A 13,646-nucleotide genomic window follows, 5' to 3' on the forward strand; every position below is an offset into this window, starting at 1 on the left:
CTCAATTACTTGCTCACGTTTCTTTAAGTTACAAGAGGAAGTGGCAGAATAGCTCTGGTGGGAAAGTAGCATTTTCCATGCAGTATTCTTTTGGAACAGGGCTAGTGTATACAATTTAAAATAAGTGAGTTAGTTTCTTAGGACTGCCCTGACAATGCAGCCCAAACTGGGTAGCTGAAAACAAGAGAGATTCATTGTGTTGTGTTTCTGGAGACAGTCTAAAATCCAGGTGTTGGTGGAGACATGACCTCAGTGAAACTTCAGAGAAATCCTCCCTTGCCTCTTCTGGCTTCTGGAGATTTGCTGGCTGTCCTTGACATCCTTGGCTTGCAACTGCATCACCCTAATCTCTGGTTCTTTTGTCCCCTGGTGTTCTCCCTGTGTATCTCTGGCTTCATATGGCCATCTTCTTCTTCTTTTTTTTTTTTTTTTTTTTAAGATTTTATTTATTTATTTGACAGAGATCACAAGTAGGCAGAGAAGCAGGCAGAGAGAGAGAGGAGGAAGCAAGCTCCCTGCTGAGCAGAGAGCCCGATGCGGGGCTCTATCTCAGGACCCTGGGATCATGACCTGAGCCGAAGGTAGAGGCTTTAATCCACTGAGCCACCCAGGTGCCACTTTATGGCCGCCTTCTTAAGAAGGACACCAGTCTTACTGGATTAGAGGCCCACCATACTCCAGTATGACTTCATCTTAACTAATTGTATCTGCAGGTACCCCTTTTCCAAATAAGGTCATGTTATGTGGTACTGTGGCTACAACTTAAACGTTTTGGGGGGCGGGGTAACACAGTTCACCTCATAACAAAAAGTAATATCAAAGTCTATAGGTATATATACCAAGATGTGCAGAAGTTACCCTTGGTGTCAGATGATGCCTTCTTACGGCTTGACTTCAATAGCCACACTCATTGGTGAATGACAACTGCAAGGAGGGGAAGCTTTCCTGGCTATTTGTGTTAATTGGCTGCTTCTGTCTCTGGGCTTTGGTATTCCACGCCTTGGTAGAGTTCTTCTAGACAGTAGTATGTACTAACTATGTGGCTTTGGTCTTCCTGGTAAAAATCCACAAAGTAATTTGCGGATCAGGATATTTCTAAGGATGTTTTGGGTTTTCTGTTGTGATAACGCTGCATAACAGCTTCCAAATCTTAGTGGCTTAGAACCACAATTATTTATTTCACGTTCATAAATCGGCAGACTGACTGTGGCTTGCCTGCTCTCGGTTGGGTTTGGCAGGGGTGAGCTGGCCTCCAAAGTAAGGTAGGAGTGCAGCTCTGTTCCACACATCTTGAAGGGGCTGAAGAAGGGAAAATTGGTACCTGGAGCATTTCCTTCTGAAGGAGAGCAGACCTTTGCCAAGCCTGTTAGAGCCTCAAGTTGAATTAGGTACAGTGTTAGCTCTCAGTCTGTTAGTAAAAACAAGCCACTTGGCCAGGTGGGTGGAGATGCACCGTCTGCATAGTCGTGCAGAGCACCACAAGGTGGCATAGCGGAGAGTGTGGATGTATATTTTTCTCACAGGGAGCAGGTGGATCATTGAGAACAACAGTCCAGTCTGCTAGAGGGCAATTTTCCTTGTGAATTCTACAAGAACTTTTATGTGAAGCAACTTAATAAACCTTCAGAAGAAAATGTATTAAGCCACAGACTTGGTTTCTTAACCCAGTCTCTTGGAAAATTATAGTTGAAGCCACATACATTTTTTTTTTCTTCCAAGTAGAGGTCATGGTACTTCACAAAACTGATTTAATTTCATGTTGGGGAGATTTCCTGCCCCTTAGACACTTTTCATTATGCCTTCTTCCTGAAACCATACTTGTGTATTCAGCGCATTTTCGATTATACTGACCAAAGCACCACGTGACCCTCTCCGTCGTCTTTGAGACGTCAGCGGCGGAAGCCGGTAGATAGACTCACGGTCCTCTTGAGCATGCTCTGATGGGGAACATTTTCATTAAGGGTAAAACTGTTTCTGGTTTACAGATATGATTGTTATTCTTGTAGCACCGTTGAAATAGAACCATGAATGGTGGTTTTCAATGTGGTCCTACTTCAGGCACCTTTCCTAAGAACACTGGCGCATGTGACCTGGCCCTTTTCTTTCCACTAATGCTTCTCTGTGCGTAAACACAGTTTACCAGTCATTAATTTTTATCATACCTATTTTTGTCTGATTGTTTTATTTATGTTAATTTTGTCTCGTCAAAAAAATCAAAGTTTTGGGCGCCTGGGTGGCTCAGTGGATTAGGTCTCTCTGCCTTCGGCTTGGGTCATGATCTCAGGATCCTGGGATCGAGCCCCGAATCAGGCTCTCTGCTCAGCGGGGAGCCTGCTTCCCCCTCTCTCTCTGCCTGGTCTCTGCCTACTTGTGATCTCTCTCTTTGTCAAGTGAATAGATAAAATCTTAAAAAAAAAAAAATCAAAGTTCTTAGTGTCTATTGAGTCCTTTTTTGTATTCATAAGTTTTAGATAAATGGTACAGCTGTACAGGAATAAAAGAAGTTTTTGGTAAATGCTTACTGAATTAAGAGATTACATATATATATGTGACAAAGCACTGTTTTGAAGTAAATATAAATTATTTATTGCCTCCTTAATCTCCAAGGAAATAAATATACTGAAAGTACATTAAGAAGAGTAATAATTCAATTGTTTTTTAGTTTGCATTTTTACAAGTATGTGCATATGCTGGTGTATTTTGAAAATGCATTCAACTGCAGATACTATCCATAAGAGAATGAAGAAGTGTGCCACCCTTTCTGTAGTGAAATAGTTTACCTGGTAGAGTGAACTTGTATGTCTTTTGATAGTTCAAAAGATGCTCAAATCGAATTGTCGAAAACTAGTGTTTGAAGCCCATAAACTGTATGTTCTTTGTAAAGGCATTCCACTTATGACATCTTTTATCTGTTAAATTTTACTGGTTTTGTTTGCATCAGTTCCCTCTACTTCAGATCTAGCAAATAGGCACCTTCCACATAATTGCTAATAATAACAGCAATAAATGAGTAGTAGTAACCACAGCTCACAGTGATTTCTGTCCTAAAATCAAAGGAGCTGGGGCATGGAAGACCACAGCCCCTACAGTAGTGACAACATTTGCCAGTGATTCAAGTTGGCAACTATTCTCTGCAAGGCCTTGGGGAACGAACTTTGGTTCTGTACCAGTAGAGAGACGCCACAAGAGTGTGGAGCTTATTCCTTTGGGGCCAAGTCCAGAAGAGGTCTGGAAAAAAAACAAAAAACAAAACCAAAAACCCCCCGAAAGGCCCAAGTTCCAAGGATTTTAGCAATGGGTCTGATAATATTGAAAGGAAGTCCAAGAGTAATTGAGGATGAATTTTTGTTCCCATGTCACCTGTTCCTTTCTTGATGCTCTGTGGTGTCTACCACATTTAGATTCGTCTTTGAGATCATCTGGGGGATCTGGCAGTGCTAGAGCAGTAGGGATGCCCCCAGAAACCACTTCTGTGGATGACGCAGGCAGCAGATTTTCCCCCACTCTTGAGAAAGACAATCATATGCATGTAGCAGATGCCCAATAAATAGTGATTGATGGTGAGAAAGAGGAAGTTTTCTCTGTGTGTAAGAAATGGGTTTGGCAGAGTAGACTCTGTTCTGTTTTCATTGCCTCTAGTAACTTTCTATATGACTTTCTGCATATTTTTCTCTAATCTGTCTTCGTGCACTGGTAGAAACTGTGCAAAATAGAACTCCTATGTATTGATAGAATGCATGAAGTACATTAAAAGCCTCTCATAGAATTTTTATAGAATCACGGTTTTTAGTTTTAGAAAGGACCTATGATTTCAGTCCCTAGGAAAAAAGGACTCTTGTAACTTAAAGAGGGGCGTTTGGGTGGCTCTGTTAAGCATCTACTTTCGACTTAGGTCATGATAACCAGGGTCCTGGGATCAAGCCCTTCATTGGGCTTACTGCTGGGGTGGGGTGGGGGAGCATGCTTCTCCCTCTCCCCCTTCCCCTGCTTGTGTTCCTGTTCTCACTCTCTGTCAAATTAATAAATAAAATCTTTTAAAAAATCAGTAAAGAAATGTTATTATATGAGACTGACGTGCTACCTACTGTGCTAAGGAGGCACCTAGAAATGTTATTTTAAAAAAGAATAACTTCTACTTTCTGATTCTCTGTCTTTACTAAATTCCACTTTATGATTCTCTGTCTTTACTAACTTTCAGTGGAAAAATAATTGGATCGGCAGAAGATTACATTTCATAACAGAACCAAATGAAAGATCAACTGCTAAGAAATATTTCTTTTTTTTTTTTTTTAAAGATTTTATTTATTTATTTGAGAGAGACAGGGAGAGAGAGCATGAGTGAGGAGAAGGTCAGAGGGAGAAGCGGACCCCCCTGGAGCCGGCAGCCCGATGCGGGACTCGAACTCGGGACTCCGGGATCATGACCTGAGCCGAAGGCAGTCGTCCAACCAACTGAGCCACCCAGGCATCCCCTAAGAAATATTTCTTATTCAAAGTTATGTCATTACTTCTGTCCTTAAGACTTAAGAGGTAATCCATTTAGTTTAGTGAATTAAGGGAGTGTGCTTTCCAGTTAGCTCTTTAAGTCTAATTCGGTGTAGTAAATATTTATTGAATGCATAGACATGTTCACTGCAGTGCTTTTATTAATGAACAGTAGTGACTAGCGTGAACACAGCTCAGGATTTACATCCTAAAAGACAACTGGCCAGAAAGCTGGGTGTTCACACTCTTGTTCTTTTTACTGGTGGGTAAGTGCAGGAAGAACCAGGCAGCTAAAGCAAAAAGTCTGTGTAGAGATCTAGCCTAGCATTAGAGGCTATTACTGGTGGGTTTGCCTTTGGAATCCGGTAAAGCTCATTATTCTGGCTCTCACTCTGTGGCTGTTTGACCTTGATTAAGTTCTTTAACCTTTCTGAACTTCAGATTCTTTATCTGGAAAGGATTAAGAACATTAACTCTCATACACTCCTAAAGATTAAACAGTGTAACTGCATTGAACAAAAAACCTTGCTGCCTGTGGTTAATGTTCAGTAAATGTTTAACTTTTGCAATTGGTGTCATCTTTATGGTTGCCGGAGCTGCCTTGCTTCAGTTAGTTTCCTATACAATTGTTCTGTTTGGGACAAATTTGAATCTAGCTCTTCTGGTGGTGTTTGTGAATATTTGAACATTTGGGCTCGCTGGATAGAGTTTTCTGTTCCATGGAGCACTAGACTCTAATAGACACCTTTGGGACACATTTAGTCTCTTATAATAGACCTTTGCAGATAAGGACGTCGAGGACCAGAAAAACTAAGTAAATTGCCCAAAGTTACGTACTTCAGAGCCGCCGGAGTCTGGATGTTAACCAGGCTCGTCCTGTTCAGTGGTGCTGCAGTGCCCTGATAGAGTGGGTCAGAGAGGTCAGATGAAGCATGAGCATCTTGGAAACAGAGAACTTCTCGTGCGGAGTTTCTAAAATCTCAGCTAGGAAGTAATTTTTGAAGTTAAACATTTTTAATTTAAAAATTTAAGTATTCATTTCCCTACAGACCTTCACTTTCCTCTGTAATAGTAGCTTTCCATGAGTTTAGTATCCATCTCCCCCCCCCCTCCCCCTGCCCCGCAGCACCCCTTCTTCCCCTGACCTGGATGCAGTTTGTTTCCCACGGTTATCTGAGGGGGCGGGGCACTACTGGCGTTTAGTTGAGGGGGAGGCAGAAGTGTCCTGTCAAATGCTCTGTAATGAGCGGGGCAGTTCTAGGCAACAGGGAATTGTCTCTTACACTCAGGTGTTTTATATCTTCTGTAGGACCCATGTGACTGTTTATTGGGACATTCTCAAGAAAAGAGAATAGCTTTAAGTTACCATGTTTAGAAATACCCAGTTCTTCTTCATAGCACTAGTTCTTTTTTTTTTTTTTTTTAAGATTTTACTTATTTATTTGACAGAGAGATCACAAGTAGGCAGAGAGGCAGGCAGAGAGAGAGAGAGGAGGAAGCAGGCTCCCCGCCGAGCAGAGAGCCCGATGCGGGACTCGATCCCAGGACCCTGAGATCATGACCTGAGCTGAAGGCAGCGGCTTAACCCACTGAGCCACCCAGGCGCCCTATAGCACTAGTTCTTATTCTGATGTTCTCTGTACCCCAACCCCCCCAATACCCACTCTCCCTCTCCCCCCTCATCTTGGGTTTTTGGTCTTTAAGATTTTATTTATTTATTTAACAGAGAGATACACATCGTGAGAAGGAACACAAGCAGGGGGAGTGGGAGAGGGAGAAGCAGGTTTCCCACTGAGCAACGAGCCCAACACAGCGCTTGATCCCAGAACCCTGGGATCATGACCCAAGTTGAAGGCAGACACTTAATGACCGAGCCACCCAGGCGCCCCTCACCTCAGCTTTTTCGTTCGCTTGTACTTCTCATTTGTAATGAAATCGTTTCTGATCCCACCTCTCCTATAGCTAAACTTGCCCTATAGAAACAGGTGTAAGTGTCTGAGTATTTCATTATGTCTTTCAGTGATTGAGTGCCCAAGAATTTGCTTATTGAAATAGCTGTTATAAATGACTTTCCTTGGGGGCATTGTATTGCTTTCGTAAAATTTGGTGTATAAGTAGGTTATATTAGCTATGAACTTCATTTCAATATCGTAATGGGCATATTGTGAAATACCTATTTATTTAGAGGAGGGGTGTTGATTTTGATAAGGTAGAGAACTGTGCATCTATAGCTCAGTCACTTTTGGAGATGAAGAAGCCGCCCTATCCTGAGGTGGCTGTTTGCGTCTGTCTGTAAACCAGTTCTTCCTTACGTTGAACCAAAACCCCCTCTCCCTACAATCTAATGCCTGGTCCCAGGTATTCCCCCTCAGAGGTGTACTGGTACAAGCCTAAATCCATGACCAGGTAGGATCTTTCAGACATTTGAATATAGATGTCAATTCACTCCAACTCTTTGTAGGCAAACCCTGACCAGCTCCTTTGACTCTTAGTCTTGCAGCTTAGTTTCATGTCACTTAACCACCCTGGTTGCTCCACTTGCCTTCTAGTTCTCCTATAGTGGAAGAGTAGAGTGAAATGCAGTCATCGTGATATATTCTAATCCTCAAGAAGAGTGGCACACACATATTCTTCTTTATTCTGGGTTGATTAAGAGGTTTTATTTGTTTGCCTTTTTTTTTGTTGTTTGCCTCCGTTTTTGGAAGGCAGGTCGGTGGAATGTCACTACTGAGTACATGGAGTTTACCGTCACCTAAGAGGGCAGGTCATACTCGCTGTGCTACTGCTGAGCCGGCTCTCTCATTCCTTAGCTCCTCACCCAGATGTACAACCTCAGGTTCATATGGGGTGAATTCCACCTTCCTACAGACAGCTGACATCTGTCTGAATCCAAATGCTGTTATCTGGGATGTTACTGATCCCTCTTCCAAAAGTCTAATAAGGAGGTCCCTGTTGTCATTCAAGTTGGTGGTAAATTTACTGATGAACAAATACTGCATTAAGCTATTAGCGTCCTCCCTCCAGGCTGAAGATGGAGGTCAGCTCCGGGCTCTGGGTTAGGTCAGTCAGTTGGTCAGCTCAAACCTCTTCGTACAGGGGTTCAGTGCTTTTCTTTATCCATGTAATCATCGAAGCATCCACCCATGTCCAGCCCACATTTCTCCATCTTATCCACAAGCAGATCAAGAGAAACTTACCAAATGCCTTGAAGTACAGTTACATTGTATTTTACTTCCATTTCCTTAATGTATGAGAATAATAGCTATGTCCAAGAGGGAAATTAGGTCAATGTAATTTGAGTAAGCCACCATTCCCTGAACTTCCTCCCCTCCACCAGCCCTGCACTCCAGCCACCCCAGACCACTCCGGATTCTCTGGGACCGCACAGTCCCCGACCTGGCTCACCCGGCCTCCGTCTGCCTAGTGAGCCGAGCCTCACTAGGGCTTCCTTGCTCCTCCTTCATAGCCCAGCTCTGCTCCTTCATAGCCCAGCCCTGGCTTCGTCTGCGGAGGTTCCTTGACTCTCCTTCCCTTCTTAGCAGTGAGTTGCTTCCCTCTGTGCTCTGCAATGTCAGGGTACTTGCCACCTGCTGTACCAGCTGATGGGTTTAACTTGCCTGTTCCACCTGAGTTTCTTGCCCTGTGAATGCTGGTGTTCATCTTTTATCTCCAGCAGAGTACTTGGTCCAAGATAAGATAAGACCCCTTTAAGAAGGAGTCTGCCTGTTTGTTATTGTTCCACTGAATGGTTAGTTTTCTGTAAACAATCTCCACCCCAGGTTTCACTGCATCTTCTTCAAGTCCTGGCCACCCTGCCTGTTGTGATCATTTCTAAAGTTTTGCTGGGAATCTGTGTGATCTGCAGTGTGTGATTTACACAATTTCTTTCTAACTTTTGAAAATTAAAATGTATTTGTCCATTGTCATGCTGCTGGCACTTTCCACATCTTCGATAATTCCTGACCCTACTAATGACTTTTTAGAAATCTCATCTGCACATTCTCTTCTTAGATGAAACATATAAAATGATCTGTCTAGCCTAGAGATGGGTCTTAATTTAAAGTATCTAGGAGCTTTGGGTATCTGGATGCTAAGTCAGTTAGGCATCTGCCTTTGGCTCAGGTCATGATCCAGGGTCCTAGGATCAAGTCCTGCATCAGGCTCCCTGCTCTGGAAGTCCACTTCTCCCTTTACCTCTCCCTACTGCTTGTGTGCTCTCTCTTTCTCATCCTCTCTCCCATGCTCTCTCTATCTCTGTCAAATAAATAAAATCTTAAAATACCTAGGAGCTTTGATGAAATCTCTCTACTTCTTTTTTTCTTTTTAAGTGAACTCTGTGCCCAATGTGGGGCTTGAACTTGGACCCCAAGACTGAGAGTTGCATGCTCTACGGATAGCCAGCCAAGCACCCCTCTTTATACTTGTCTTAAATCAAACTCACATTGGTTTAATTCTTTTCAGCTAATTCCAGTTCCTTAAGTGAAGAAGAGTGCCACAAGAGCTGATGAGTTCTCCGTTCATGTTGCTATCCACTGGCTTTGCACCATTTTCCCAAGTAGCCGAGACCATTGGCCTGTCCTTGATCATCACCTTGATTCAGACGTAACTTTTTGGCTCTTGGTTCTGTTCTACCTTCTGTTTTCTGTTGTTTTGGTTTTGTGACACACATTTGTCTACTTGGGGGCATTATCCCCTGGTTGCTCCGCTTACATGTTTGTGGCAGCCTTTCCTATCTGTTGCTATGTCTATCTTCCCAGGTTTCTTGTTAAAGAAAGTATTCAAATTCAGACCTTGGTTAATGCTGAAATTTAAATATCCTTCCTTTGTTTAGACGACTGGGGCTTTGAGAAACACCGAACATCTCTTCTATTTCTGTAGAAGTAGAAGTATTCTTTTCTTTTCCTCCTCTGTCTTTTATTGATGAAATTATAAAAGCCACACAGTCTTTGTTTCCTGAGTCGAAAACTTCTACCAATGACACAAATCACTTGTTCTTGCGAAAACAGGCTAGGCATAGAAAAGTACAGTTTGGTCTGTCCCCTGAGGGGCCAAACATAGTGTGACCAAGCCTCAAAGCATGTTTTCGTCATTATTTCATGTGTATAATAGGAAACATGTTGTGGGGAAAACAGCTGATGGACATCATAGGTACACTGGTGTTTTTCTAGTTCAGACTGGTTATACCTGAACATGCAAGGAACGACAGGGTGTTAGATTCGGAGCCAGAAAGCCACCCTGGGCTACATGGGTCCACGCTGGTTTGATGTACTCCAGGAGTCTCCTGTCGCTCAGTGCTTAAATTCTTTTTGAGTGGCGCCATGGTCTCAAACAGGGAATACTTTGCAGGTAATAACAGCAAATATTTTGTCTTCAACACAGCGCTTACAAGGTAAGGATTTTGTAGGTGCCCTTTTTATTTGCATAATGAAAGGATTTGGGGTTGAAATTGACCATCCTGATTTCAGATCACAAAAAGAACTATTTAGATAGAAGATTCATCTTGTGCTTACCTCATGAAATTCTTTTTGGTCTGTTATGTGCCATAAATGCAGGAGACTTGTAATTCAGTGTTTGGATGAGCCTAGAGTTTATTGATGTGAAGAACAGTCAACATTAAATGAAAGAAGGGCTTTTAAGAAGCCCATTATGGCCACTTATAATGGAAAATGTAGTTCCCATTAGAGATTGATTTAAGGAGCTCTGGTTTTTCAGTGAAGCATGAAGGCTTCTCTACGGTGCTCCGTGCAAATCATTTTTATAGCATCCTTTGCTGCTCTCTTCCCCGTTAATCTGTTGGTGTGTCTGGACCTGAAAGGGCTGCATATGTCTTGTTTAAGGAATACAAAAAACCCCAGACATTTAAAAGAAATCAAAGATAAGTATACTTTTTGTTTATCAAAGAGAATACTTAAAAAAAAAAAAGTATCCAAATTCTAAACAGACGCAGCGGCACCAGATGTCCATTCTTGGATCATTTAATCTTTCTCTCTTGTGCTGCTTCTTGTCAATATTTTTCCACTAGAACCAAATATTAGTTTCTGGCTCAGCTTGTAATATAAAAATTTTCCAATTAGATTGTTATGACTTCATTTTTATTCATGAGGAGAAATCTAATAAACAGGGATCATCACATATGGTGGCATGCAGGAGAGGAACTTTAAAATAAGCCACCTGGCCCAGAGCAGGGATTCTCCTCTTTTCTGGAGTCGGAGAGAGACCTGTTTGCATCTATATCCCTCGCCCCCATGTTATTTATTTATTTATTTATTTATTTATTTACCTCCAAGTAATTCTTAATTGTTGGTGGTTGGGGGGGGGCGGTTTCTTGGATTTATATCAAGAAATCCTTATAATTGCCTTATAATTGACTCTCCCCAACCTGGATTAATTCCTCCCTTAGCTTTTATGTAGGTTTACGGCCTAGTTCTGTGTTAGGTATTTAGGGATATAAAAGGAAATGGTGAAACATGGTGGGTTTTGTTTGACCTGAAGGCACTTTTGTTTGTGGCCGAGGGGGCTAAGAGAAGCAGCATGGTCATGCAGCGAATGACTAAGTGCTTCACGTTGAAATAAGCTCCCGAGGGAGAGAGAGGAGAGCACCCCAGTGGTCAGGGAAGGCGTTAGAGCTGAACGGGGCCTTGTGCTAGATCTGGTCAAATGGAGGAGTGTAGTCAAGTCACCTGAAGCTTGAAGAAAGAGTAAGGATTATGGTGTGGAGTCAGTGCGGGGGAGGGTGATGTTCAAGGGACCCCACTGGGTTCCGGCCACAGTGTGAGACTGGGCTTGGGAGAGCTGGACACCACTGTCTTTCCTTCTTTCTTTCATCACCCAGCTGCTGCTGCTTTTAATTAACATATAATGTATTATTTGTCCCAGGGGTACATGTCTGTGAATCATCAGGTTTACACACTGCACAACACTCCCCATAGCACATACCCTCCCCACTGTCCATAACCCACCACTCTCTCCCTGCCTCCCACCCCAGCAACCCTTAGTTTGTTTCATGAGATGAAGAGTCTCTTATGGTTGTCTCCCTCCTGATCCTATCCTGTTTCATTTTTTCCTTCCCTACCCTCCACAACCCTCCGCCCTGCCTCTCAGATTCCTCATATCAGGGAGATCATATGATAATTGTTTTTCTCTGACTTATTTCACTCAGAATAATACCCTCTAGTTCGATTCCCATCATTGCAAATGGCAAAATTTCATTTCTTTTAATAGCTGCATAGTATTCCATTATATATATATACCACATCTTCTTTATCCAGTCATCTGTTGATGGACATCTAGGTTCTTTCCATAGTTTGGCTATTGCGGACACTGCTGCTATAAACATTCGGGTGCACGTGCCCCTTCGGATCACTACGTTTGTATCTTTAGGGTAAATACCCAGTAACATCACCTAGCTTCTTGAATGAATGCTCGTTCCTTGAGGCTTGGCTTCTACCCCTACCCCTCTCCTGGTGCCGTCCTGTGGGAGGGCTCAGTGGCGCCTTCCCCCGACACGCAGCTACATTTGCTCTGACCTACAGACTTTGCTGAGGCATTGGGTGCTGTTGATTCTAGACTGCTTTTTCTCACTCATTTCCAAATATTTCTGATTCCAGAGGTTATTGAAAGGCATCGAAGCATGCACCAAACTGGATTTAAATCATTTCTCCACCACAGCTGGTGCTGTGGAACTAGGGAAATTAGGATCTCTCAACCTCCATTTAGTGGAAATAAGGATTAAAAGAGATAACATGTGGCTAATATGTTGAAGTAAATAACTTCTATGTAGGCAGGCATTATGATTGGTTTGCTTTTCTTACCTGGTAGCCAGTCTGTCCTTCTTTTTTTTTTTTTTTTTTTTTTTTAAAGATTTTATTTATTTTACTTGACAGAGAGAGAGATCACAAGTAGGTAGAGAGGCAGGCAGAGACAGAGGGGGAAGCAGGCTCCCTGCTGAGCAGAGAGCCCGATGCGGGGCTCGATCCCAGGACCCTGAGATCATGGCCTGAGCCGAAGGCAGCGGCTTAATCCACTGAGCCCCCCAGGCGCCCCCTATTTTTTTTTTATATTTTTTTAAAGATTTTATTTATTTATTTGTCAGAGAGAGAGTGAGTGAGAGCACAGGCAGACAGAGTGGAAGGAAGAGTCAGAGGGAGAAGCAGGCTCCCTGCGGAGCAAGGAGCCCGATGTGGGACTCGATCCCTGGACGCTGGGATCATGACCTGAGCCGAAGGCAGCTGCTTAACCAACTGAGCCACCCAGGCGTCCCCAGTCTGTCCTTCTTGTCTGAACGTGTCTTGTTCTTTTTCTGTCTGTACCTACACCCAGCGGATCTGTCCTTCCGGAATTTTCTCTCTCTTCTTTTTACCTATTGAAATTCTCACTGCCCTTAAAGACTTATGTCATCACCTTGATCCAAAGTGAACTTTGTGTCTTCTCTATTTGTCTTTGGACAACTCTGAGTTAACCCATCTCACATTTTAGTGTTTTGCACACATCTTATTTTCCCTATTGTGTGATAAAGTCTCTCAGAAAGACACATCAGGCACATCAGGGACTTGGAGGTCAAGCCGTCAGTTCAGACTGTGATCCTTTGTTTCCATGGAGGGCTTTGTGCATAGCTATCATGTTTGCAGGGTGTTACTGTATTTTTGTTTTCTTGCTTGTTTGCTTTTCTTTTCTTTTCTTTTCTTTTTTTTTTTTTTTCTGACTTAGCCACAACCATATACTGATAATTTCTAAACTTTTTGCCCTAGCCCTCACCATGCTCTTGTGCTTTAAATGCAATCAAATATCTGATGAGTGTCTCTAGCTGACTATCCCATGGGCACCTTGAAGGCAATGTGTCTAAAACCTGTTCTTTTTTCTGTTTCTAAGCCCTGACCTACACCCGGTTTGCCCCTTCTTGTTGATGGTGTTCTTTCTGTGGTGTCACTGTCTACCCAGCCCCTGTGGCAGAAGCTTGGAGGGCATTCTTCATCTTGCCTTTCTGATATTGTCCACACTGAATGAGTCACCAGACCTTGACTCATTGGCCTTCTAAGTATTTCTTGAGTGCATCCCCCCTTTTTCTGTGTTGGATACTGCTGCCTAAATGTAGACCCTCCTCTCTGAACTAGTTTTACTGTAGTTTCTTCCTAACAGATCTATTTCACGCTCACTCAACCCTC

At 42.8% G+C, this 13,646-nt stretch overlaps 1 protein-coding gene across 7 annotated transcripts in view; it reads left to right on the plus strand.

The window, feature by feature from the left end:
- The window catches only part of NCOA7 (nuclear receptor coactivator 7), a 160,333-nt gene that overhangs the window by 18,393 nt on the left and 128,294 nt on the right, over positions 1-13,646 (plus strand). Inside the window, exon 1 of one of the 7 annotated variants that reach the window (XM_059400656.1) lies at positions 9,724-9,874. The exons of the other annotated variants lie outside the window; for them this stretch is intronic. The gene's annotated coding sequence lies outside the window, so the exon portion shown is untranslated. Of the gene's footprint in view, positions 1-9,723; positions 9,875-13,646 lie in introns of those variants that run through there. 7 annotated transcript variants of the gene reach the window in all.

The sequence above is a fragment of the Mustela nigripes genome, chromosome 5 (genome assembly GCF_022355385.1).
Source record: "Mustela nigripes isolate SB6536 chromosome 5, MUSNIG.SB6536, whole genome shotgun sequence".
NCBI classification, from domain to species: domain Eukaryota; kingdom Metazoa; phylum Chordata; class Mammalia; order Carnivora; family Mustelidae; genus Mustela; species Mustela nigripes.